The sequence below is a fragment of the Nicotiana sylvestris genome, chromosome 11 (assembly GCF_000393655.2).
Source record: "Nicotiana sylvestris chromosome 11, ASM39365v2, whole genome shotgun sequence".
NCBI lineage: Eukaryota > Viridiplantae > Streptophyta > Magnoliopsida > Solanales > Solanaceae > Nicotiana > Nicotiana sylvestris.
This window is the reverse complement of record NC_091067.1, coordinates 94,286,999-94,297,405: the sequence shown is the minus strand read 5'-3', so window position 1 is coordinate 94,297,405 and position 10,407 is coordinate 94,286,999.

Genomic DNA, 10,407 nt, shown 5'->3' with positions numbered 1-10,407 from the left:
TAATTCAACTGGGTTGTAATCCAGACTAGTTTTTGCCTTATTTAAAGAGGTTAAAGATTTTGTAAAAATCCATTCATAAACATTCCCAAGTTTTCTGAAATATTTCTTCGTTAAGTTATTTTACATTTTGTCATAATGTCTGAAGAGCGAAGAATTAAGGTTTCATTATATTTGGGGGAGGGAGGGGGTGAGGTTGTGGTGGAGAATAACTCAGTAAGCTATAGTTTATCTCCACAGTGCCATGTTAAGTTGCTACTTACCATGGAGTACGATACATTGGTATCGTTGTTATGTAAAAAAAAGAGTGTGAGCAAACATTCAGTGAATATTAAAGTCGAAAGATATCCGTATTCTGTGATTCCACAAGGGGTTGCTTGTTATGCTGAGTTTAACATTGAAGATGATGAAACTCTGAGAGATTTTTTGAGGAATCTGGATGAATACCGGGAAATTCTTGTGATAAAACTGTTGGAAATATACGTCAAGGCTGAAGACGTCTGCAATAATGAGGTTAAGTAAAGTAGGGATATCCCTCAATCATCGGGTGGTTATTTTGGAGTAGTTTTAGTCGAACAGGTTCCGGGTGAAAGAGTTTGGCCTGATCTAAACTTATCTCCACGGGCGAATAAGGAGCGAGGAAATAATTTGTCTTTACATGATCCACAATCCAAGGGGTAAACTTCAATTTTACTTTATGTTAAGATGTATATTTTTGTGTATTGAATTTGTATTAATAGTCATATATCCACAGGGATACCGTCCAAATATGAATATTACAAGTTATGAACCAACACCCACTTAGAATATGCCTAGTTTTGGTGTGTTGGATCAAGGTGGTCCATCCGGGAGTCATCATCAACAGGATAATGCCTATCATGGGATATCAGCACATTATGTTTTGTAAGTGAATATCTAAAGTTATATGTAAAGTTTATTTGAGTAACTATTATTTTATTGGTTATGCAGTGAAAACGAGCAAATCAATTGCCCGAAGATGACATATTTAATGGGGATCTGGCAAATGCGCAGAGTCAGGAAGAGAATAGTGATTATGAAAACAATGCCGATGATTCTGGAGATGACACACCCTTCCCTGATGAGGGTGATATAAGGAGGAAGAGAATGTTGAACCTGATTTGACGAGAGAGCATGTTCCACCCCCCGTTAGACCAGTAGTGTACGAGTCCCACATGTCGTTTCATTCAAGGGAGATTCCCTATCTTAATCATTTGCCAAGTATGCCGGATGTGGATGCCTCACAAGGGATATTAACGAAATTCGGACAGTAATGTGGGATGAATCTAGAGCAACAGTGCTGTCAAAGGACATGTTTTTTCCTGATAAAGCGCGCCTAACCAGGGCGGTGCGAATGTACAACGTAAAAGAGTGTCGTGAGGTGATGGTAGCAGGGTCATCTCCAGATGTATACAAGGTTATTTGCCATAAATGGTTTACGGGTTGTAATTGGATGCTGCGTGCGAGGAAGAAGAAAATAAATATGTGGGTTGTGAGTAAATACATTGGCACACACAATTGTGAAATGGACACATTCAGTGTTAATTACTTTAACTTGGATATTAACTTGATTTCTCTTGTCTTGATTCCACATATTGAAGAGTCCATAAGGTACAAGATCAAAGATTGTCTAACATCTGTCTACCAGGAATATGGGTGTACCATTACCAAAAGAAAGGCATTTTTTGGATGCAAACGTGTGTTTGAAATTGTTTATGGTAACTAGGATAAGTCATTTGCATCTCTACTCAGGTGCATGGCTGCATTGCAACACTTTAACCCCGAGACTGTTGTTGAATGAAAGCTTGAGCGGAGTCCGAGAATACCAGAATATATATTGAGATATGTATTCTGGGCATTTAAACTAGCAATTGATGGTTTTGTGCATTGTTGGCCGGTAATATCCATAGATGGCACTTATGTCTCTAGAAAGTATGATATTAAGTTGTTGATCGACATTGCAGTAGATGCTAATGGAAGTATATTTCCCCTAGCTTTTGCTATTTGTGTCAATGAAAGCCAAGTGATATGGACGCTATTTTTGAACCACTTGAAGGAGCATGTTGTCAGACAACATTTAGGTATTTGTCTAATATCTGATCGGCATGACGGTATTTTAAGTTCTGTACAGCATTTGCCTGCATGACAAGAACAATATGTATACTACCATTTCTGTGTGAGGCACCTAATGGCCAATTTCCAGAAGGCATATCCCAATAAGGACTTGCATGATTTAATGTGGATGGATGCAATAGATCACCAAGAGTGTAAATTCAGGAGGTGCATGGAATCGATCAGGCAGGAAGACGAAGGAGCCAATCGTTGGTTAATGCAACATTGTAACGACCTAGCCGGTCGTTTTATGAGTTACCGCTCTGTTTTTTCTATTTCTGCTTCTTATTACCTTGTTCAACTATATTTTGTGTTACCGTGTTGGTTGGTTTGGGTTTAGAGAGGTTTTGGTAAGGTTTGAGACACTTAGTCTCTTTTGAGGAAGCTTAAGTTGGAAAAGTCAACCGGATATTGATTTATGTGTTAGAGGGCTCGGATGTGAGTTCCGATGGTTCGGATAGCTTTGCGAGGTGATTTTGGACTTAGGACCGTGATCGGAATGTGTTTTGGAGGTCCGGAGTAGATTTAGGCTTGAATTGGTGAAATTGGAATTTTTTGCGTTTTCCGGTTGATAGGTGAGATTTTGATATAGGAGTTGGAATGGAATTCTGGGAATTGCAGTAGTTCCGTTGTGTCATTTGGGATGTGTGTACAGAATTTCAGGTCATTCGGACATGTTTTGGTATACCTTTTGACCAAAAGCGTAATTCAGAGGATTTTGGAAACTTAGGCTTGAATCCGATGTGTTTTGGTTGATTCGATGCTGTTTGAGGTGTTTTGAAGATGGGTATAAGTTTGAATGGTGGTATAATATGTGTTTGTGCTTTTGGGATGAGGTCCGGGGGGCCTCGGGGTGATTTCGGATGGTTAGCGAAAAGTTTGGAAGTTGGTTTTGACAGCTGAAGATGTGCCATTTGCTGTCATAACCACACCTGCGGCTAGGGGACCGCAGGTGCGATCTCGCAGAAGTGAAAAGGGAGCCGCAGATGTGGCCAAGTGGAAGGTTGGCAGGAACCACAGAAGCGGTTGAGGAACCGCACCTGCGATGGCGCAAGTGCGGGTTAGGCATCGCAGATGCAGAGACTGAGGGGCTTAAGTGAAATCCGCAAAAGCGGTTCATGGACTGCAAAAATGGCACCGCAGAAGCAATTAAAGGACCGCAGGTGAGGAATCTCTGGGCCAGAAGGTGTGAACACGTGATTTTTGCCCTGTGAGAACTATTCCCAAAAATTCAAAATAAAATGGTTTTGTGTTGTTTGTGATTTATTTGTATTTTTGTCTGTGCATGTTTATTTCTGCTTTAATTAAGAAAAATACAAAAATATATGTTGCATGCACATTTAAGATTTAATTGTGCACTTAGGAATTAATTGAATCATGTTTTGTTTTTAAGAGAAAGAAAATCACAAAATAATGTATTTTTTTTTTGCATTTTTGGCATTTCATGTCCAAGTTATGTGATTTTATGTGTTTGTGTGTGTTAATTGTTATTAAAAGTTAGTAGTACTTTTGTAAATTAATCTAGTCCTATAAGTTAATTTAGGATTTTTGGAATTTTTAGTTTTATTAGTTTAAGAAAAGAAAGGCAAAATAAAAGAGTGTTAAGTCATATTTGGGCCAAATCAATTTAAAGTCCAAACAATTTTTCTTCCCCTTTGAAATTGAAACCCGGATACCCAACCCATACCCCATCCCCGACCCGGTCTACCCCATAGCCCAAACAACCACCCCTCCTTTCTTCATTTCATTTCCAAACCCCTAACAAAAAACCCTAAACCACCCGCCCCCTCTTCTTCTCCTTCTCCAAACGACCCCTCCAGCTCCCACGTCCATGGCTGCCCTCTTCTTCTCCTTCTCCAAACGACCCCTCCAGCTCCCACGTCCATGGCTGCCCTCTTCTTCTCCTTCTCCAAACGACCCCTCCAGCTCCCACGTCCATGGCTGCCCTCATTCTTCTTCTTCGAACCAACGACCAGCCCACTGCCATCTTCGAGCTCCAGCCAGTCCGCCAGTCGCGAGCTCCAGCCTTCACACCAGCTTCGTCCAAGCGACCACCTCCCTTCACGCCAGCTTTATTACCAACGTCCACTGCCCTCTCCAAGCTCCCGTCGCTGCATTGCTGACCACTGGCCAGCCTTCTCCTTCGACGTCCAATGCCACCAACAGACCCAACGTCGTCACTCGTCAACCAGTCACCAACAGTCCACCCATCCAGCTCCACAGTCGTCGACCAACGGCCTTCACAGAAACGACCAAACACTCTGTCAGTCATCATGCTCGAGCAGCCATAAACTCTAGCTCAAAACCTTCAAAACCCTCCGTTAAAAAATGACCCATTTTTAGTCTGCGAGTTCAAGTTTCCGACGGGGTCTTGGTTCCAGATTTGCTCGAGTTTCTTGGAACATTAGCTTGAAGCTTTTTGTTCGGTATTTGCCTTTGCTGTACAGCTCTGCTCAAAGAGTTTTCTGTATTCAATCACTTGAGAAATCCATTTTTGGCAACAATGAAGGTCCATCTCCTTTTTCTTTTCATCTTGTCTTTTTGGTTAAACTGAAATCAATGAGCTGCGTGTTTCCATGATCGAACATAGTAAGCAGCAGTACAAGTTCATGAATCTGTCGTTCTTCTTGCTTGTTTTAATTATCTTGCCTCGTTCTAATTTCTATCTTTTCTTAGTTATGTTATGTTATTTCTTTTCTTGTCGTTGTTCATCATGTCTTGCATATGAAGTCAGTTTGTTTTCATTCAGTATGTTGACAATATTCATTTGTTCTTGTTTAGGTTTAATCTAGAAGTGTGTTATTTTAATCACTGAATCTTTATTTTGATGATATTTTGTCTGAATGGAGTTTCAAGCTTAAATTGTGATTTGAGTTTGATGAATCTTAATGTCGTTGATTGGGAGTTAGTTTCATGTGTTTAATTAGTCAATTGTTAGAATTTCTCATTTAAGATTGTTTATAGCTGCTATAGTTTGGTTAATTGATTAGGAGGATTGGATATAGCTGATGAGGGTAGAATGGTAATTTCAATAGTTTCAGGGGTATTTTGGGATTTAAAGTTTTAAAAATTATTAATTTGAGTGCTCTGTCCACTAAGCACTAATAATATTAAAATAAGGCATTGTTTAATATATAGTGGGGAACAAGAAATTTGCTAGTGGGGAACAAGACATTTGCTAGTGAGGAACAAGGCATGCAAGTGTGGGGAGCAAAACATAATGGTATGAAAAACTTAAAAAGGATTGATTAAAATATGTTGCCCATACCTATTTTTGGGTTATAAATAGGGTCATTTGAAGATAGAAAAGGGGATGGTTTTTGGAAGGAAAAATCGAGTTCTCTTTCAGTCTTTTTTTCCAGATAGTTTAGGCTGGATTTTTAACATTTAAAAGTTCAGTAATTTGAGAGTAAAAAAACAGGCTGGTTTTTAATCCTAAAAGGTTCAGTGTTTGGAGAGCGAAGAAACTGAAAAGTGAGTCTTTTCTTTTACTGCTGAATATCAGAACTAGTACTGTTGCTGTTTCATTGGTGTTGCTGTTTGGTATTTATGGGGTTTCAATTGGTTCTTCCTGAGTTTGCTATTGGTTATTGGCTACTGTTTTCATTGGGTGTTACTGGAACTCTGCTGGTTCCTTACTTTATAATCTGTCACTGCGTTGCTGTGTTATTACTGTTGCTGACTGCTCCTTTATCTTCTTGTATTTCCGTTATCCAGGTACACGTTCTAAAGCTCTCAAATTTAAAGGAAAGGAAGTAAAGAGTTGTTGGAATGGATTTCTGAATTTCCCTTGTTTCTTTGTGTTTAATTTGATGTATAAGCAGTAGTTCACTTGATATTTCATAGTATGTATTGGAATGACTTTGGAATGCATAAGCTGGACTAATTGAATCTATTTCTACAAACATGGAATATCAATTGTACTTAATCTTAGTTGGTGATTACTAGTTATAAAATATACTGTATTTAATTCTTTTTTCAGTGGTCGCGAAATAGTTTCAAATAGTTTATGTCACAAAACAGGTTCAAATAGTTTATGGAAATCAACATGTTGGTTTAATAAGTCTAATTCTGAAATTGCGAGTTCACTTGAGTAAATAACATCAATTTAAATAGCAATGTAAGTAATGTTGGTAACTAATGTTAGTTCTCAAATGCTAGTGATTAATGTTAGTTTGATGTCAGTTTTTAAGCATTGATGCATTTTTCAACAAAACGTAAAAAGAGCTCAAAAATGGCTTTGTATTCCACATAGTTAATTCCAATAGTCCAATTCATATAATAAAGCAAAAGTTGAACTGACTCGAAATGGTAGCTGGTTTGTTAATATTTATCACGGCAGGCAGCGGATCTTAAGTTAGGTAGCGGGTTCAAACTAGAAGGTGTTTCCTTTTGTTGGGGCCCGGACTTGAACTTGAAGCCCGAACTTTTAATGCTAATTTATTAGGATTTTCTTTATTCTTAGAGACAAATAAATAGAAAATCATAGCCGCTTTAGGATATCCTTGAATAAAAAATGAGATGAGCCTCGCCGAATAAAAAATACAAAAATTGCGGGGCCCTCAATAAATATTTGTTTTAAAATACTTAGATTTAAGGACGGGCCGTTTAGCGAATTTCATGGCCTTCCCCAAAAGATAATAACGCGCAAGTCATTTCCGACGCGCTTTAAATAATTTACTCTCTTAAACTCGGGTGCACATTTATGTGACCCAAATCCAGATCTCAACGAAGTCGAAATGTGTCGCTAATCACGGGTACATTGATTGTGACGTGGTTCGAGATGCATTTCCACGACGTTGCAAATTCCTTTTAAAAAATAATGAATGAGACGAGCCTCGACAAACAAAAATACACAAGCTGTGGGGCCCTCTATACGTGTTGGTAAAATTACTTAGACTTCGGGATGGGTCGTTTAGCAAAATTTCACGGCCCTACCCAAAAAAAAAAATGATACGCTAGTCGCTTTAGGCTCACCTTTAATAATTTACTTTCTTAAACTCGGGTGCACATTGTGACCCAAATCTAAATCTCAACAGAGTTGAAGTGTGTCAATAACCACGGGTGCCTTGATGTGACGTGGTTCGAGATACGTTTTCACAACGTTGCAATTCTCTGTTAAAATAATAATGATAATAATAAAAACGGTTAAAAGTAAAAATTTGCACATAGGTTCATAATTGTATAAAATCAGATAATTAAGCCGAATATGACAGTTGAGCGACCGTGCTAGAACCACGGAACTCGAGAATGCCTAACACCTTCTCCTGGGTTAACAGAATTCCTTACTCGGATTTCTGATTCGCAGACTGTAATACATAGTCAATCTTTTCCTCGATTCGGGATTCAACCGGTGACTTGGGACACCATAAATCTCCCAAGTGGCGACTCTAAATTAAATAATAAATCCCGTTTCGATTGTCCTTTTATTGGAAAAACTCCCTTTGCGCCCCTGCGGGCGCAGGCCAAAAGGAGGTGTGACAGCTCTGGCGACTCTGCTGGGGATCGGAACCCAGAATCTCTGGTTCAGGGTTCAAGAATTCGAGCTTATATAAATTGTTATATTTGGTTTTATGTGATTTTTACATGTTTGGGCCTAATGTACTAAATGATGCTTTTACCGTTTTGATATTATCTGAACTGTATATAAACTGTGCCGAAACCTTTCTCTTCTTAACTCCGGGGATGTGCTTGCTGGTTGAGACTCCCTATTCTGTTAGTGTCATACCTGAAATAAGAAAGAGGCCGGATAAGTTGCTAAACCGGATGGCCTTTTGGTTCCCGGTACATAGCCCCCTCCTCGACTCGAGTTGTCCGCTCGAGTACACAGTCTAGAACAAATACCCAGGTTATAAACCTAGAATAACTCAGCTTCATGCCGGATCCCTAGTAGGAACGTTTGTTTGCATCACGTGCATTTGACTTTGGAGGCTCAACATAGGGGTTGGGTCTGTCTAGGACAGGTGTACCAAAAAATGAAAATGACCATCCTGATGCATCTTACTTGCTTCTACTTGTGCATTTATTTGCTTCGGATTTGCATGCTGACCGACTTTTGAGGAAACCGAAATAGTAGTATGAGGGTTAAGGAGAGTTAATCGCCTGTTTTTGAAAAAAACCAATGTCCAAATAGTGTCGAAACTCTGTCGCTTTTTTTTGTTGAGAAAGTGAAAAAAAAGAAGAAAAATATATAGTTTTATTTGCCATTGAAAAGAGACTGGTTTTCAAAAAGAAGTTTCTTTTATCGACCCGAACTACGTCGGTTTGATTCTCACCGGATGTGAGATACGTAGGCAACCCTCATCGGGTCCAACTTCCCCTTTTTTGCAAAATACCCATAAAATGTCAAAAATTTTAAGTTTCGTCATAAATAAGTCAGGTGACGTCGTTTTTGTCAAAATAGCCGAATGTTGCCAAAAGGGACACCGGAAGGCTGACTTTGCATAAACGGCCACTTTTAGTCATTTTTGGATTTTGACCGGTTGACTCACCCAGCTTTAAAATCTTCATTCCCGAAGTGCTGAAAAGCCGTGTGCGGAGCCGAATCTTCCTTTCAATTTGTGAAAAATTAAAAAAATAGTCAATTTGTTGAGTCAAATAAATTTTATTTCTTAATCACCTTAATAAATGTGCAGGATGAGCACGATGCAAAATGAACCTTTTTCAATAATGACTAAAATCCCTTTCAATTTGCGGCTATGGTGGGATGATTTAGGTGGTGAAGGGCAAGATGAAGTCAAGAAATATCTAAAAGGTCTTACGGGTTTATTGGAAATCCAGCCCCGGGGGATATCATAAGAGCTTTGGTCACCTGCTGGGACCCGGCACACAATGTCTTCCACTTCTCCGATTTCGAACTCACTCCAACTTTGGAGGAAATAGCCGGGTACATCGGAAATGCTGAAGTTCCGTTGAGGCAAAAATACCTGGTTGCTCCAAGAGCTGTCACTTCACATCGGTTTTTAGATTCGTTAAAGATACCCAGGATAGTCTATAACCCAGATCTGGCTGCAGGTTTTTGTAATCCGCGCTTCATATACGACAGATACGATCATGTCGGAGGATTCAACAACCCGGGTAACAAGTTATGCAGCAAAAGTAACCGTCAGAAATGGGACGAGCATAGACGAGTGGCTTTTATGATAACCTTTTTGGGCCTTTTGGTATTTCCAAGGAAAGACGGAAACATTGATCTGAAAATAGCCGGGGTCGTCAGTACCTTGCTCACTCAAGATAAAAGCACTCTTGCGCCTATGATAGTATCTGATATCTTCCGAGCTCTCACAGCCTGCAAAGCCAGAGGGAACTTTTTCGAGGGGTGTAACTTGTTGCTACAAATATGGATGACTGAGCATCTCTGCCACCGTTCCCAGCTCTTGAGTTATGGTTCCTCGTAGAAAACTTGCATAGAAGATTTCTACACAAGAGTTAAGGGGGTCTACCCGAGGGAGTTACGGCATGGACATCATTCTTTCGGACCCTCACTGCCGGCCAAATACAGTGGACACTAGGATGGTTGCCTGTGGATGAAATCATATACATGCCAGCCACTGGACCCCATTTTCTTTTGATGGGACTCCAGAGTATTCAGCTCTATGCCCCGTATCGATTCTTGAGATAGTTGGGAAGATGCCAAATAGTTCCGAAAGATGAAGATCTTAGTGGCAAAGTAGTCGAGATCGGGCCCAACGGACAGTTTCCTGAAGTAGCAGTCCGACAAATTTGGATCGAGTGTCAATACTTAACAGCCAATACATGTATACGCGATCGGTCCAAGGGTGAAGTTTCGCCGGGATACCTTGCTTGGTTTAGGAAAGAAATCGAGTTTGGAAGACCGGCCAAAAGGCCCCATCTCCAGGAGTTCGTCCAGGCGTCGCAAGAACAGTGGGATTGGTTGGCTAAAGAAGAGAGTTGCAGGACAGAAATAGGCAAGCTGAGGCAACAGATTAGAGACCTGGAATTTTAAAATAGTCTGCAAGTTGATGCCGACCGGGGAGAAAAGAGCAAATTGGCCCAAGAAAATGAGACGCTGAAAGCCTAAATCCGACAAATGCGGAGAGATGCTGACAAACAACAAAGGAGTCGGTCGGATGAGCGGTTAATAAAAGGATTGGAAAAGGAAATCGGTGAGTGCCGGGATGATTTGAAGAAATCTGAGGATACCATAGCACAACTCCAGGCACAATGGGCAAAAAAAAAACGAAAGAGCGCACACAGTACTTACATCAGGCGAGGAAATATTATGGAAAGACCATTGCCAGTCTAAAAAGGAAGGTGACC